The sequence below is a fragment of the Phyllobates terribilis genome, unplaced genomic scaffold (assembly GCF_046119375.1).
Source record: "Phyllobates terribilis strain yellow unplaced genomic scaffold, ASM4611937v1 Scaffold_5__5_contigs__length_657084704, whole genome shotgun sequence".
Taxonomy (NCBI): domain Eukaryota; kingdom Metazoa; phylum Chordata; class Amphibia; order Anura; family Dendrobatidae; genus Phyllobates; species Phyllobates terribilis.
The window spans coordinates 408788119-408805225 of NW_027362765.1; positions in this window are offsets into that span (position 1 = coordinate 408788119).

A 17107-nucleotide genomic window follows, 5' to 3' on the forward strand; every position below is an offset into this window, starting at 1 on the left:
GGCCAGAGAAAGGATTAAAGGGGGTCCTGTGCCATGCTCCTCAACTGCCTGGGAGTTGACCGAGCCCCACACCTGGTGGACGCTCGGGCGGTCACTGCTGACAGAAGTGACCCGGAACAAATGAACTGTGAGTAAAGACCCTGGACTGTAACTTGTTATCTGTGTGCTCCTTCGCGTCTCCAGCACTACCGGTACTGGGACTCTCACCACCATCACTCCTACCATCCACTACACTGCCCTGGGGCCGCACTCTTCCCGTGGGGAGTCACACCATTCCAGCTGCATTCATCATCAGCCCCAGCGGACTGCCTTGCAGCGGTGGTTCCTAATAACCGCAATCCACGGGTGGCGTAGTCAGACATTATCTGAAGCACGTAGCAGACTACCATTGGTCTGACCACCCTGAGCCGCGGGACCGGGCCGCCACTATTACTCCCAGCATCTCCCTATCGCCCGGATCCGCGTGCCCCATGGCCCAGGGGGCGAGTCACATGCACAGCGAATGTGCCAGCAGCAACGAGCTCTGACGCAGTATGTCATGACGTATAGCTTGGGGCAACGCAGTACGGACTTGGGGCATATCAAGTTTGCGGAGTGGGAACAGATTAAGGACCTCTGGATCCTTCTGCACGGTTTTGAAATGGCTACTAAACTGGTTAGTGCTGACAATGCCGTCATCAGCATCACTGTTCCGGTCATATACATGCTGGAGCAAACTTTGAATAACCTGCGGCAAGAGGTGGTGGCCCCAGAAGAAGAGGAGGATGCGGAAGGGATACCAATGTCTCAAATTTCCAGACTGTTGTCACACAGGTGGATGCCAAGTGACCATGGATTACAGCGATCGAGGGGGTTTGGTGATACCAGGCAAACTGTTAGTGAAGGTGCAAAAGCCGAGGAACTAATGGAGGAGGATGAGGTGATGGGCGAGCAGCTGTCAGAGGAAGAAGAGGATAATCATCCCCTCTCGTTTGAACGTGCTTGGCAGGAGGGGATGGAGGAAACAAGCATCAGTGTTACACAGCCCAAAATACAGCCTGGCTTTGAACCTCCTGGAAGAGCCCAACATATGAGTGCCTTCTTGATACTACATGATCACCGTATAGTTAGGATTCAAAATAATGCTGACTACTGGGTCGCCACTCTGTTAGATCCACGTTATAAGAGTCAATTTTGCCAGATGCTTCCCGTCCTGGAAAAGGACCCGCTTATGTTGGAGTATCGAAACAAGCTTTTAAGCAACCTTAATAGAGATTTTCCCAAAGATAACAGTGAGGCACACAGTGTACACACAGTGTACATCGCAGCTGTAGTCTTTCAACCTTCGACACGTCAGTTCATGAACGCCAAAACATTAGCCGCAGCAGAGTAAGTGGCAGAAGCAATTTCTGGGAGTCCTTTCACACATTTTTCGCACCATTTCGTGCACCAGCACAACAGAGTACAAGTCTGACACGTGGTTAATGACTGGAGAGGATGGTGCAGGAGTATCTACAGTTCAATATCAATACCATCAGGGAGGGTTTGGACCCTTTTACATTTTGGTCTTCAAAAACGGATGAATGGCCTGAGCTCGCCTCTCACTCCTTGGAGGTTTTATCATGCCCAGCAGCTAGCGTTCTCTCTGAACGTGTCTTCAGCGCTGCTGGTAGTGTCTTGACGGATAAGCACACCCGGCTGTCCCCGGAAAGTGTAGACCGCCTAACTTTCATCAAGATAAGCAAGTCATGGATCGCCAAGGGCTTTTACACCCCAATTGCAGACTGTACAGAGTAGGCGATGTTGTCGTTTTCATTTTGCTTCATTGAGCTCTTGAAATTGCAGTCTGTGATATGGCTTCTGTGCCTGCTCTTGCTGCTGCTGAAGGTTTTAGGCCCTAATTTTGGGAAATGTGGAGAATTCTGATTGTGTTGCCATCCATTGGGTTGGCTGTAGTGAGACCGGTTTGGGTCTGCATTAAACTACTTGTAGTCTGCTGACATTGATGCCACTTCGGTGGTATTAGGCCCTCATTTAGAGAAATGTGAACACTCCTGGTTAGGTCTCCATCTCCTGGGTTGGCTGTAGTGGGACAGGTTTGGGTCTGCGTTAAACTACTTGTAGTTTGATGACATTGATGCCACTTCGGTGGTGTTAGGCCCTCATTTAGGACAAAGTGAACACTCCTGATTAGGTCTCCATCTCCTGGGTTGGCTGTACTGGAGGTGTGGGTCTTATTTACACTATTTGTACAGTAGTGAAATTGATGTCATTTTGCTGGCTTCCGCCACAAATTTTTTTAAATGTGGGGAATCCTGATTGGGTCTCCATCTATTGGGTTGGTTGTAGTGGAACCTTCCTGTTCTGCAGTCTAAGTTGTGAAAGGTTGCGTACCAGTCCTTGCTGCACTCCTGATACAGACTCTGCCTTCTGCACTCCTGATACAGACTCTGCCTGCTGCACTCCAGATACAGACTCTGCCTTCTGCACTCCTGATACAGACTCTGCCTGCTGCACTCTAATACAGACTCTGCCTGCTGCACTTCTGATACAGACTCTGCCTGCTCCACTTCTGATTTACTCTGTCTGCTGCACTCCTGATTTAGACTCTGCCTGCTGCACTCCTGATACAGACTCTGTCTGCTGCTCTCCTGATACAGATTCTGCCTGCTGCACTCCTGATACAGACTCTGCCTGCTGCACTCTGATACAGACTCTGCCTGCTGCACTCTGATACAGACTCTGCCTGCTGCACTCCTGATACAGACTTATCCTGCTGCACTCCTGATACAGACTCTGCCTGCTGCACTCCTGATACAGACTCTGCATGCTGCACTCTGATACAGACTCTGCCTGTGCTGCACTCCTGATACAGACTCTGCCTGCTGCACTCCTGATACAGACTCTGCCTTCTGCACTCCTGATACAGACTTACCCTGCTGCACTCCTGATGCAGACTCTGCCTGCTGCACTCCTGATACAGACTTACCCTGCTGCACTCCTGATATAGACTTACCCTACTGCACTCCTGATACAGACTCTACCTGCTGCACTCCGGATACAGACTCTGCCTGCTGCACTCCGGATACAGACTCTGCCTTCTTCACTCCTGATACAGACTTACCCTGCTGCACTCCTTATACAGACTCTGCCTGCTGCACTCCTGATACTGACTCTTACCGCTGCACTCTGATACAGACTCTGCCTGCTGCACTTCTGATACAGACTCTGCCTGCTGCTCTCCTGATAGTCTTTGCCTGCTGCACTCCTGATACAGACTCTACCTGCTGCACTCTGATACAGTCTCTGCCTGCTGCTCTCTGATACAGACTCTGCCTGCTTCACTCTGATACAGACTCTGCCTATTGCACTCATGATACAGACTCTGCCTGCTGCACTCCTGATACAGACTCTGCCTGCTGCACTCTGATACAGACTCTGCCTGCTGCACTCTGATACAGACTCTGCCTGCTGCACTCCTGATACAGACTCTGCCTGCTGCACTCCTGATACAGACTCAGCCTGCTGCACTCCTGATACTGACTCTGCCTGCTGCACTCTGATACAGACTTTGCCTGCTGCACTCCTGATAGTCTTTGCCTGCTGCACTCCTGATACAGACTCTACCTGCTGCACTCTGATACAGTCTCTGCCTGCTGCTCTCTGATACAGACTCTGCCTGCTTCACTCTGATACAGACTCTGCCTGCTTCACTCTGATACAGACTCTGCCTGCTGCACTCCTGATACTGACTCTGCCTGCTGCACTCTGATACAGACTCTGGTCTGTCCTGGAGTGGCACCTGGCGTTCATCGGGAGCCAAGTCTAACCTCACCATCAAAGGCTCTAGTGAACAGTCCGGTACTCGCTTAGTCATGCCCCTCCAGGCTCTCCGGGGTCCGTGGCACAGTGGTTCCACAAATCACTTCCGTGACAGTGAGCCCTCGCAGGCAGGGTCCTCTCTCCTGTTGTACCAGTCGGTGACCCCTTTTGAGATGTAAAGCGCAACTGAATAAATGTCGCTGTCACAGTAATAATAATTATAGTACTTGTACTCTGGGTCAATTGATGGCTACAATACATCAATGCTGTCTGTGTAACACTGGTTCTTGCTTTTTCCTCCTCCTCCCACTTCCCATCTCTATAGACTTCAATAGGCAGCTGTAATCTTATCCCTCAGTGAACTTGTAGTTTGTGTTGTCTTGAGCAAGATGGATTTTAGACCTTTTGGATCTAATGGATATCATTCCTATGTTATATTTTATTACAACAGCCTTTAAAACCCCTTTCCAATGTGGTCAGTAATAGCATGCACCACGTCGGAAAGGTCGGTTCAACGGGGGCTCCGGCGGTGAGCACGCACTGAACCAGTTAAATGCCGCTGTCAATCTCTGACAGCGGCATTTAACAGAGCCGCGCCGGAAGTATGGCCTTGGCCCCATCCATCGGTGATCCCGTCACATGATCGTGGGTCACCGATGCATGGGCATGACAACCCGGGGTCTGCAGCACACCCCTGTGGTTGTCATGTAGCAGAGGCGATCAGACAGCTGCTGCTTCTAGTCTCCTATGGAGACTATTGAATCATGCAAAAAGTGTAAAAAAAAATGTTTTTAAAAATATTTTAAAAATTAAAAAAATATAGCAGTTTAAATCACCCCCTTTTTGGCCCATTCAAAATAAAATAATAAAAAATAAACTCCACATACACATGTTTGGTATTGCGTTCAAAATCGCCCGATCAATTAATATAAAAAAAGAATTAATCCGATCGGTAAACGGTGTAATGAGAAAGAAATTCCAAACGCCAGAATTATGGTTTTTTGGTCGCCGCATCAAAACATCGGATCTACCCCAAAATGGTATCAGTAAAAACGGCAGCCCGGTGCCCAAAAAATAAACCCTCACCCAGCTCCAGATCCTGAAAAATGGAGACGCTATGGGTCTTGGAAAATGACGCCATTTTTTTTATTTTTTTTTTATTCTTTACCAAATTTTTTATTTTTTTTCACCACTTAATAAAAAAGAACCTATACATGTTTTACGTCTACGAACTCATAATGACCTGGAGAATAATAATGGCAGATCAGTTTTAGCATTCAGTGAACGTGGTAAAAAAAAAAAAAAACTGTGCAATTGCATTTTCTTTGCAATTTCACCACACTTGGAATTTTTTTCCCGTTTTCCAGTACACAATATGGTAAAATCAGTGATGGTGTTTAAAAGTACAACTCGTCACGCAAAAAATAAGCCCTCACATGGCCATATTGAAAAAATAAAAAGTTCTGGCTCTGGAAAGAAGGGGAGCAAAAAACGAAAACGCAAAAACGGAAAATGCTCCGGTCATTAAGGGGTTAAAGTTTGATTGGGATTTCCATAGACCATTGCATAAAAATAAATTTCAAAAGACTGACCGTCACTTCCAAACAGAAAATAGGTGTGTACAGTAGAGATGAGCGTTGTTCTACTCGAACTGTTCGCCAATCTCAAATTCGAGCTGTTTTGGGCGGTGTTCGAGCCGGTCGGCGAACACGAACAATTTGAGAAAAATTCGGCTGTTCGAGGTTATGTTCGATAACTGTTCGTGCACCAAAATCATAACTGGATTTTTTCTCAGTAATGATGAAAATTAATGTTAATACGCAGTTTGAGTGTACAGCGGGGCGGGGGGAGGGGCAGGGGATGGATCTCTGCAGGAACAATGAAGATCTCCATTTTTTTTTCTCTTTCCCGCATTTGCAGTGGGGAGGTGCAATCTGTCAGCCTATCAGCAGTGCACACACGGAGCGAAGTGCTTTTTTTCACACAAGCAAGGGCATGTGTGATTGGCAGTGTATGTCACATGTCCTTGCCCTATAAGACCAAGCCATTTTCCCCGTCGCCACCATTTTCTCACTGCTGCAGCTGCGTGTTAGACGGCACCGCTGTTGCTGTGTGCGCTATACCTTGTTAATTTCAAGCCAATTTTCGCACAAATATACAGATAGCTTGGGAGTAGGGAATAGTTGTGATTGCAGTCCTTTTAAGGACTAGGTTACAGCATTTCCTACGACTTTTATCAGGCAGGTCTGTGCTCTTAAATAGATAGATTGTGGGAGTAAAGACTAATTGTAATTGGAGTCCTTTTCAGGACTAGGTTACATCAGTTCCTATCAGTTTTTGCCAGGCAGGTCTGTGCCAGTGCTGTGCAAGTTTTTTTCACAGCATTTGGCTGAATCTAGCAAAGCTAATCCTTTTTGGCCTATTGCAGAGTGTGTTAGTCAGTGGAGTAGCCTATCTGTGTTGCAAGATATACCACCTGTGTATAGAATACCAATTTTTTTACTGCACCTAGTGAAGTAAAATCTTTTGGGCATAGCATCATTCTATTAGTCCATCTATACTGACCTCCATCAGGTTGCAAACTGAATATAATTTTTTTCTGCATCTAGCTCTGAAAAAATATTTGGGCTTCTAGCGGTGTGTGGGACTTGGTCTATTAGTCCATCTATACTGACCTCCATCAGGTTGCAAATTAAAAATAATTTTTTTCTGCATCTAGCTCTGAAAAAATATTTGGGCTTCTAGCAGTGTGTGGGACTTGGTCTATTAGTCCATCTATACTGACCTCCATCAGGTTGCAAATTAAAAATAATTTTTTTCTTCATTTATCTCTGAAAAAATATTTGGGCTTCTAGCAGCGTGTGGGACTTGTTCTATTAGTCCATCTATACTGACCTCCATCAGGTTGCAAATTAAAAATAATTTTTTTCTGCATCTAGCTCTGAAAAAATATTTGGGCTTCTGGCAGTGTGTGGGACTTGGTCTATTAGTCCATCTATACTGACCTCCATCAGGTTGCAAATTAAAAATAATTTTTTTCTGCATCTAGCTCTGAAAAAATATTTGGGCTTCTAGCAGTGTGTGGGACTTGGTCTATTAGTCCATCTATACTGACCTCCATCAGGTTGCAAATTGAATAAAAAAAATTTCTGCATCTAGCTCTGAAAAAATATTTGGGCTTCTAGCGGTGTGTGGGACTTGGTCTATTAGTCCATCTATACTGACCTCCATCAGGTTGCAAATTAAAAATAATTTTTTTCTGCATCTAGCTCTGAAAAAATATTTGGGCTTCTAGCAGTGTGTGGGACTTGGTCTATTAGTCCATCTATACTGACCTCCATCAGGTTGCAAATTAAAAATAATTTTTTTCTTCATTTAGCTCTGAAAAAATATTTGGGCTTCTAGCAGTGTGTGGGACTTGTTCTATTAGTCCTTCTATACTGACGTCCAGCAGGTTGCAAATTGAATATAATTTTTTTCTGCATCTAGCTCTGAAAAAATATTTGGGCTTCTAGCGGTGTGTGGGACTTGGTCCATTAGTCCATCTATACTGACCTCCATCAGGTTGCAAATTAAAAATAATTTTTTTCTGCATCTAGCTCTGAAAAAATATTTGGGCTTCTAGCAGTGTGTGGGACTTGGTCTATTAGTCCATCTATACTGACCTCCATCAGGTTGCAAATTAAAAATATTTTTTTTCTGCATCTAGCTCTGAAAAAATATTTGGGCTTCTAGCAGTGTGTGGGACTTGGTCTATTAGTCCATCTATACTGACCTCCATCAGGTTGCAAATTAAAAATAATTTTTTTCTGCATCTAGCTCTGAAAAAATATTTGGGCTTCTAGCAGTGTGTGGGACTTGGTCTATTAGTCCATCTATACTGACCTCCATCAGGTTGCAAATTGAATAAAAAAAATTTCTGCATCTAGCTCTGAAAAAATATTTGGGCTTCTAGCGGTGTGTGGGACTTGGTCTATTAGTCCATCTATACTGACCTCCATCAGGTTGCAAATTAAAAATAATTTTTTTCTGCATCTAACCCAGCCAATAGTTTTGGCCTAATACCACAGTTTGGCCACTCAGCTCTGCTCGGTTACCATCCATTGTTTTTTTGTGCAAACAACTCCAGAGTTGTGAATTAGTTAACCACCAAAATGAGTGGAAAAAAACCTGCTGCTGGTGGAAAGGGGAATAGGCGTGTTGGGAAGGGGAAAAAAGGTTGTGTCCGTGGGGTAGGTGCAGAAGAAAGACCATCTTCCAGCCAAACTAAAATGTCTACTTCTTTTAGCGGACAATGTGATAAGATCCCTTTCTTACGGCCACGCCAATCGCTACAAATTCCAGATGAGGCACAAAAACAGCAGGTGCTTCAACGGATATCAAGTGCTCCTTTAAGTGGGCTCTCCTCCACATCAACTTCAACATCACAAATACTCCAGTCCTCAAAGGTGTCACCCAAATCGCACTTGCTTCCTCACAGCTCCCAAATCTCCAGCTGCCCGTCTGAGTATGAGGTAGAACAGATGGTTGAGTCTGCAGAGCTGTTTACTCATACTATAGCCTGGGAATCAGAGGTCGACTCCAGCGCTTCTGTGAATCCAGACGAGGAAATGATCTGCACTGATGCCCAGAATCTTTATGAGTCGGATCCAGGACCAGACGCAGAAGGTTCTGACCATAATGTAGACCCTCATTCCCAAACTGTAACTCCTGTTGGTGGAGACAATGAGGAAGACGATGATAAGACTCAAATACCTGATTGGAGCGACAACTTTAGTTTTTTGTCAGGGCAGGAACAGGTTGGCTCTGAGGACGACGGGTGTGATAACGCACAGGGTGATGATGATGAGGTCGGAGATCCCACTTACTGTCAACCCACAGTCAGCCAAGAGATGAGGTCAGCAGAGGAGGTGGAGGAAGATGCTAGTGACGACGAGGTCAGGTTGCGCCTTCCTGGACAGAGACGTAGTACTGGAAGCACGTCAACAACTGCATCCTCAAACACAACTCTGCCTCTCACCACAAGTCGTGGTGGCTCTTCAGGTCGCATGGGTGCTAAGCCTTGCATAGCCTGGGCATTTTTTCAGATCGATAAAGATGACCCAACTCGTGTTATCTGTAACATTTGTCAGCAAAAGCTAAGTAGAGGCCAAAAAATACATAGTTTGAGTACTTCATGCATGAACCGGCACATGGACATGAAGCATAAGTTGCAGTGGGAAGCTCAGTGTGCTACAATGCGGTCTAGCCGGCCGGGCCAACCACCGTCTGCCATATCTTGTGCATCGCGGCCTCTTCATCCTCTGTGACTGGGGGGACAGAAGTCACACCTGTTTTGGGGCGCAGACCTGCCACCTCTTTACCCGCAACAGCCAGCGTGATTGGCAGGTCATCATTTTCTTTGGAGGTGGTAACACCAGCTGGTCTTGAGCGCTGTCCGACATCGATAGCACCACCTTTGGATCAAGGCAACCTAACATGTCCGCCTGCATCTTCCTCACAGACCGGCAGTTTGCCGGGGACACCCTTATCAACCCCGTCTAAGCACAATAGCCAGCCCTCGGTCCCTCAGATGTGGACAAGTAAAAGACCATTTCCTCCTAGCCATGAGAAAGCTAAGAGGTTGAATTTCACCATCTGCAAGCTCTTGGCTACAGAAATGCTGCCTTTCCGCCTGGTGGACACAGAGGATTTTCGAGACCTTATGTCCGTCGCAGTGCCCCAGTACCAGATGCCCAGTCGGCACTACTTCTCAAAGAAAGGTGTGCCTGCGCTCCACCAGCATGTCGCACACAACATCACCGCTTCTTTGAGAAACTCTGTGTGTGACAGGGTGCATTTCACCACAGACACTTGGACGAGTAGGCATGGACAGGGGCATTACATGTCGCTGACTGGGCACTGGGTAACTATGGTGACAGCAGGACAAGGGGCTGCTGTCCAAGTCTTGCCGTCCCCACGAGTTGTGCGTCAATCCTCTTTATGTCATTTTTCCTCCACTGCTTCTGCCTCCTCAACCTCCTCTCGGTCTTCCACCTGCACCCAAAGCCTGTCTGGTCATGCCACAAGCTTTCTAACTGCGCAGAAGGGATCCTGCACACCTCCTTACTATGCTGGCAGTAGGGCTCAACGTCATCAGGCGGTTTTTACATTGAAATGTCTGGGAAATGTGAGTCACACAGCTGAGGAGTTGTGGTCAGCTCTGGAGAACCAATTTCATGAATGGTTGTCTCCACTGGACCTGAAACCAGGGAAGGCCGTGTGCGACAATGCTGCAAACCTGGGTGCGGCCCTTCGCCGGGGCAATGTCACACACGTGCCTTGTATGGCTCACGTGTTGAACCTGGTTGTCCAGCAATTTTTAGCCCACTATCCCAGACTAGATGGCCTTCTGCAGAGGGCACGGTCGCTGTGTGCTCACTTCCGCCGTTCGCATCCCGCAGCTCAGCGACTTACATCTCTACAGAAGTCGTTGGGCCTGCCACTTCACCGGCTAAAATGCGATGTGCCTACCCGGTGGAATTCAACTCTGCACATGTTGCAGCGACTGTGGCAGCACCGACAAGCCCTGGTGCAATACGTTCTGACGTATAGCCTGGGCCAACGAGATTCAGAGGTGGGGCAAATCACGCTGGAGGAGTGGTCTCAGATCAGGGACCTATGCACCCTTCTGCACAGTTTTGAAATGGCGACGAAGATGTTTAGTGCTGACGATGCCATTATCAGCATGACTATTCCGGTGATTTACATGCTGGAGCACATGTTAAACAGAATTCGGAGTCAGGTGGTGGCACAAGAGGAGGTGGAGGAAGTAGAGGAGGAGGAGTTGTATGCGGAAGGGCTAACATCTGCAAGGTCCAGACGGTCGGCAGCACCAAGGCGGCAGGCATGTGAGGGTGGGGGAGATGGTTTAACCAGGGCGCATGGTAGCAGCCAAACTAGTGAGGAAGGTGCAGGAGCCCAGGAAGAAGTGGAGGACGAACTGATGGAAGACTCATCAGATGAGGGAGACCTTGATCACATTTCTGTTGTGCGAGGTTGGGGGGAGAGGACAGAGGAAGGAAGCATGATTGTTACCTCGCCACCAACACAACAGGGACTTGGTGCTCCTGGATGCGCAACACACATGAGTGCCTTCTTGCTGCACTACCTGCAACATGACCCTCGAATTGTGAGAATTAGAAATAATCCTGACTACTGGGTTGCCACACTGTTAGATCCCCGGTACAAAAGTAAATTTGCAGAAATTATTCCTGCCATAGAAAGGGATGCACGCATGCAGGAGTATCAGCAGAGACTGTTGCAGAATCTTACATGTGCTTTTCCACAAAATACCAGTGGTGCACGTAGTGAATCTCACAGTTCCAACTTGCCAACCGTGGGACCGTCAAGTGTTCAGCACTCAAACCGTAACAGAACCACAGTATCTGCTGGTAACATCAATTTTGCGGAATCATTTCACCACTTTTTTAGCCCATCCTTTGCAAGGCCACAGGAGACAAGAAGTCTGACACATAGTCAACGCCTAGAGACGATGGTACAGGAGTATCTCCAAGTAAACATTGAAGCCACGACTGTGTCACTGGACCCTTGCTCTTTTTGGGCTTCCAATCTGGATAAATGGCCGGAGCTAGCCACTTACGCCTTGGAGATCTTGTCATGCCCCGCAGCCAGCGTTCTGTCTGAACATGTGTTCAGCGCTGCTGGTGGTGTGCTGACAGATAGGCGCACGCGGCTCTCCACTGATAATGTAGACAGACTCACGTTCATAAAGATGAACAAATCATGGATCCGAAACGACTTTTCTACCCCTGTGTCATCCTGGGGAGAGTAAAAGCTTGATGATTGGTTAAAATCACCCTACCAACCGTTTTAAGCTTTCAAATTACTAATCATGTTTATCTGTATCTTGACTGGAAAATAATTTGGGCTTTGTAGCAGTGTGCAGCACTGATCCTATTAGGCCATCTATAATAAGCTTCACCAGATTTAAAATTAAAAATAATTTTTAGCTGCATCTAGCCCGGAAAATAATTTTGGGGCTCCGAGATGCGCAAGACACATAAGTGCCTTCTTGCTGCACTACCTCCAGCATGACCCTCATATTGTCAGAATTCAAAGTAATCATGACTACTGGGTTGCCACACTCTTAGATCCCCCAAACTTTTCGATCAACCTTTTCATTTTAATAAAGACCAAAAAAATGGTCATTTTTGAAATTATAAGCATTAGCAGGTTGTTAGAAACTGAAATCAAACAGTTTTCAACTCAAAACTTTATTCTAGGTGATGTTACATTTTCACATAGGACCCCTTGTTCGAAAGGAGCTTCTGAACTCTCTCGTCCATTGAATTTGTCAGGTTTTGGATGGTTTCTGCTTCAATTGTTTTGCATGAGGACAGAATACCCTCCCAGAGCTGTTGCTTAGATGTGAACTGCCTCCCGCCATCATAGACACTCCTTTTAATGATGCTCCAAAGGTTCTGAATGGGGTAGAGGTCAGGGGAGCATGGGGGTCACACCATAAGTTTGTCCCCTTTTATGCCCATATCAGCCAGAGATGCAGATGTTTTATGTGCAGCATGAGATGGTGCATTATCATGCAGAAAAATGATCTTGCTGTGAAATACACAGTTCTTCTTCTTGAACCATGGCAGGAAGTGCTGTTTGAGAAAATCCACATACATTATGGAGTTCATCTTTAGCGCCTTCAGGGATCCTAAAGGGGCCGACAATCTCTCTCCCCATGATTCCAGCCCAAAACATTACTCCACCTCCTCCTTGTTGGCGCTGTAGCCGTGTTTGCGTGGGGTGTCCATCAACCAGCCATCCTCCACTCCATTCATCTGGACCATCGAGCGCTGCACGGCACTCATCCGTGAACAAAACAGTTTTGAAATCAGTCTTCATGTAATGTTTGGCCCACTGGAGCCGTTTCTGCTTGTGTGAAGTGGATAGAGGAGGTCGACAGGATGGCGTATGCACAGCTGCAAACCTCTGAAGGACCCTGCATCTTGTTGTTCGGGGGACGTTGGAGGCACAAGCAGCTTCAAAAACTTGTCTGCTGCTATGACAAGGCTTTTTTGCCGCTGCTCTTTCAACCTGACGTAATTGCCTGTAGGAAAGAGTCCTCAATTTGCCCTTATCAGCACGCACACGTGTGTACTGTGAATCAGCTACATACTTCTTGATTGCCAAGACACTTCATCCTGATCATCGCACAATGTTGATTGTAGTCATGCCTTGACCTAAACACTCCACAATTTGTTGCTTCTCAGCAGCCGACACATCCTTTTTCTTTCCCATTTTGGCTGAAAATTTAGGCTGCTTAATAATGTGAGAGAGCCTTCTTAAGTAGTCTTGCCTTTCATTGGACACACCTGCCAAACTAATTAGCACAGGTGTCTGCAATTGCTTACAGTGATATAAAGAGCCCTGACACACATCACCATCAATGAGTTTAACTGACAAACAAACAAATTCTTCCCTTATCACTCCTAAACACTTTTTGCATAATAATTTGGAACGCGGTGTACATGTGCTTTTCCACAAAACACCAGTGGTTCACGTAGTGAATCTTACAGTTCTAACTTGCCAACCGTGGTCTGTATGGAATTGTTCAATAAAGGGCCCAAAATTAAGATAACATAGATGGGAGAGGTCTCTATGAATAGGAATTCCTAAGTATTTGATACCCTGTGAGGGCCAGGCAAAAGGAAAGTTGGACTGGATGGAATCCTATATGGATTTAGGGAGGGAGACATCGAGGGCCTCAGACTTCGCTGCATTGATTTTAAAATTTTACCATGTAACAAAGTGATCTATTTCAGCCATAACAGCAGGGATGGATATATGTGATTGAGTGATATATACTAGGACATCATCAGCAAATAGAGAGCACTTGTACTCGGTGCCTCCCACCTCAATCCACCTAATATTGGGGTTATGGCGAATTGATGAGAGCAGGTGCTCCGTCACTAGGATGTATAAGAGAGGGGACAGAGGACATCCCTGCCTTGTCCCATTGGTGATTGTGAAAGGTGATGAAAATGTTCTGACGCACCCCCTGGGCCTTGGGACACCCGGAGCCGGACCCTTTTTGGTGGATGCTGGTGGTTGTAGTCTTCGTGGCGGCGATCCGGTTCCGTGGCTCAGGGCGGTCAAACCAGTGGCGGAACTATTTATGTGGTTTTGATGTTTAAATGTCCGACTACGCCACCCGTGGATTGCGGTCAGAGTGAACCGCCGCTACAGGGCAGACCGCTAAGGCTGGTGTTGTGGGTGCAGCAGAGCGTAGCATAACTCCCCACGGGAGGAGTATAGCCTCAGGGCAGTGTATGCGGAGGATGGGGGTGATGGTGCAGGGCAGCAGCAGTAACGACACGGAGTCAGTGATGCAGTTCAGGGCCTTTACTCACAGTTCTTATTATCCAGACCACGTCTGCAGGTAACGGCTGCCCACGTCGTACTGTGCTCACCAGGTGAGGGGCTCAGACAACTCCCAGATAACTTTGGAGCGCTTCACAGGACCCCCTTTGTGTGTCCTTTGTCTGGCCTTTCTTACCAACACTTCTGTCCGGCTGCCTCGGGCCTCCTCTTGGTAAACTTGGCGCCAGTTTCCCTGACCCTATGTGGTGCCTTCCTAGCGGGTGGAGCAAGGGGCTGCGCCACATAAAATGTCAGAGCCTCCGGTTTCTAGCTGAGGGTCGTTTCCTGCCTCCACTAGTTCGGGGACCGGTCTCCCCCTTTGGCCTGACCCCTCCATGCAGGTGGATTCGGGCGTGCGGTGGCGACTCGCCCGTCCGCACCCCTGGGATCCCTTCATTCCTCGTTCCTGGAGCCTTCTCCGCTCCTCTTCCTTCCTTCTCCCTCTTGCAGGCCTGGGCCTCTGTTACTAGGCCCGCCTCCGGAGCAGAGCTCATGCAGAGCCCCTGCTCCCTGCCACTTCTGCTCAGACTTCTCTGCACTGAACTAAGATGGTGCCCACCTTTTATACTCCCTTCTCAATGCACCCAGGAACTGCTTCCTCCCTGCTCCTGCACTGCAGGGTTCCCCTTCCTCAGTGTTCCCTCCCCCCACTCCAGCCAGGGACAGGGACTGTCGTGCCCATCTCAGGGGCATATTGGTCGCCCTGCCCCACGGCAATGTGGTGTAATGCATGCAGGTGTCGGGTCCTGATCCACACTCCATCCTTATCTGAGAGTGAGATATCACACCTCTGGGTGAGGTGCAATACGTCTGTAGCAACCGAGCCCTCGGTGCTACAGTTCCATTTATCTTCAGCCTAGGTGACGTATTGTGATACAGGGCCGTGATTTTGGCTATAAAAGGGTCCCCTAGACCCCTACCCCAAGCTTTTTAAGAGAATCATATATGGCGTGCCAGGAGACTCTATGGAATGCTTTCTCAGCATCCAACGAGAGTATCTACTTACAAATTTTTAACTGCATCTAGCCCAGGAAATACTTTGTGCCTAGTAGCAGTGTCTGCTAGTCAGCGGATTATCCCGGCTGTTAAGCAAGCTACACCACCTGTAGTTTGGACACTTAATTTTTTCAAAGGAAATGCTTCGGGACCACGGGATACTTAGTGAAGAGCATCAGGAGGCACCCCAAGGCATAGGGGCTGGGACTGGCACTAGGATGCCTTGCGGTGGACAGCCGAGCTCGATCCTTATAAAAGCTTTTTAACTGCAGCAGCTTTAGTGGACGCTACTGGAGCTGGAATTACGCGGCTGCTGGCATGAGACTTGCCCTCCAATAGATCCTTGTAAATGGATTTAAAGTGTATTCATTCAAATTAGAGGGACAATTTAAATTAAAAAGCTTAGAGCTGCCTCCACCACAGGGGGGCTCTCTCGACCCACCAGCGGACAGGCACCAGTATTGGGAGAGGGGGGCTGGCCGTTAGGGTTCACCGCGGCTCTGGCACAAACCCGGCGACACGGAGGTGGCACGGGCAGGAGCGGACTGGCCGTCTCGGCTTCTCACTTTTTGGATTTTAGAAGGGCATGACATGCCTATATCTGTGTCTCCCCCTCCTTTTACTCCTCCACCTCTTTTCTTTTCGCATGACTATATGTACTTGTCACTTTTCCATGTGTTAGTTGTGTCTTCTGAGCAGTTTGTCAGCTTTTGGACACCTTTGAAGGTGTTTTCTATGTGTTTCTATGTGTTTTTGTTTGCCTGCCATTGGTTTTAACGGTGTTCGAAGGTGTTCGACGAACAGTTAGACGAACAGTTCGGCGAACACACGGGTGTTCGACGAACCGAACCGAACTCGAACACTACGGGGGTGGCTCAACACTAGTGTACAGGTGCTTACTAAGAGTAGCCATCTCCATATATAACTAACAAATAAAGTAGCACTCTGTAGCGCTATAATGTGCAAACATGAAATATATGAAATTTGAATTGCATTACTGCTCTAGAAAATAGGAATAATTGAGAATACTTATCGCATAAATTGCCAATTTATGTGTATTCGGCAGCCACGGTAAGGAAATTCTCATTGCTGGGAACATATCTAATTAGGTTGAAACCTGCATTAATATGGGAAGGTAGGATCCTGCTATAATTATACCCACCATGGGCTAATGGCTAGAGTGCTCAGTCAGAGAACATATGTATGTAAATATTGAAAGACTGACCGTCACTTCCAAACAGAAAACAGGTGACTGGTAAGATCTCTGAATAAGCACTCCACTCCCTGAGGAAGCACGCTGTGAAACACGCGTGGGAGTGAGGGACAGGCGTGGACACTTCAGCAGCATGAGTTCTGATAGTATCGTAGCTAAAATCCTGCTAACTATTAAGCATGGGGTAATATGGTGAGCTATATCCTGGATAGGAATTACTTTTCTTGGCACTATGCACTTTATACTGTATCATGCTCCTAATCAGATACATTTATGAGAATTCTGTATTATATATATGAAATCATGTTGCTGTAAATGCCCTCTAGCCCCCTTTGCTAATCACACATTCTTTTTATCATGTCTCTTTATGTCTTTTAATTGTTATATTGTGTCTCTAATAAAATTTGTTAATTATTTGTGGAACTGTTTCTGGCCTAATTTGTGATGATCCAATTAGTTTATGTAGGTATAATTTCATTGTTGTTCTAATTGGGTAGTGCTAAATGGCACACTAATATGATTATTGTTATGTGGGATTTGTTCTTCCTATAATAGATTAAGCTGTATCCACATTGCAAGTCAATGTCCAACATATAAAAAGAGCTTTGAAACATGTCCAGGTGTATTAGAAAAGGCAGAAACCCATTATCTATTAGTAGACCCTTGTTT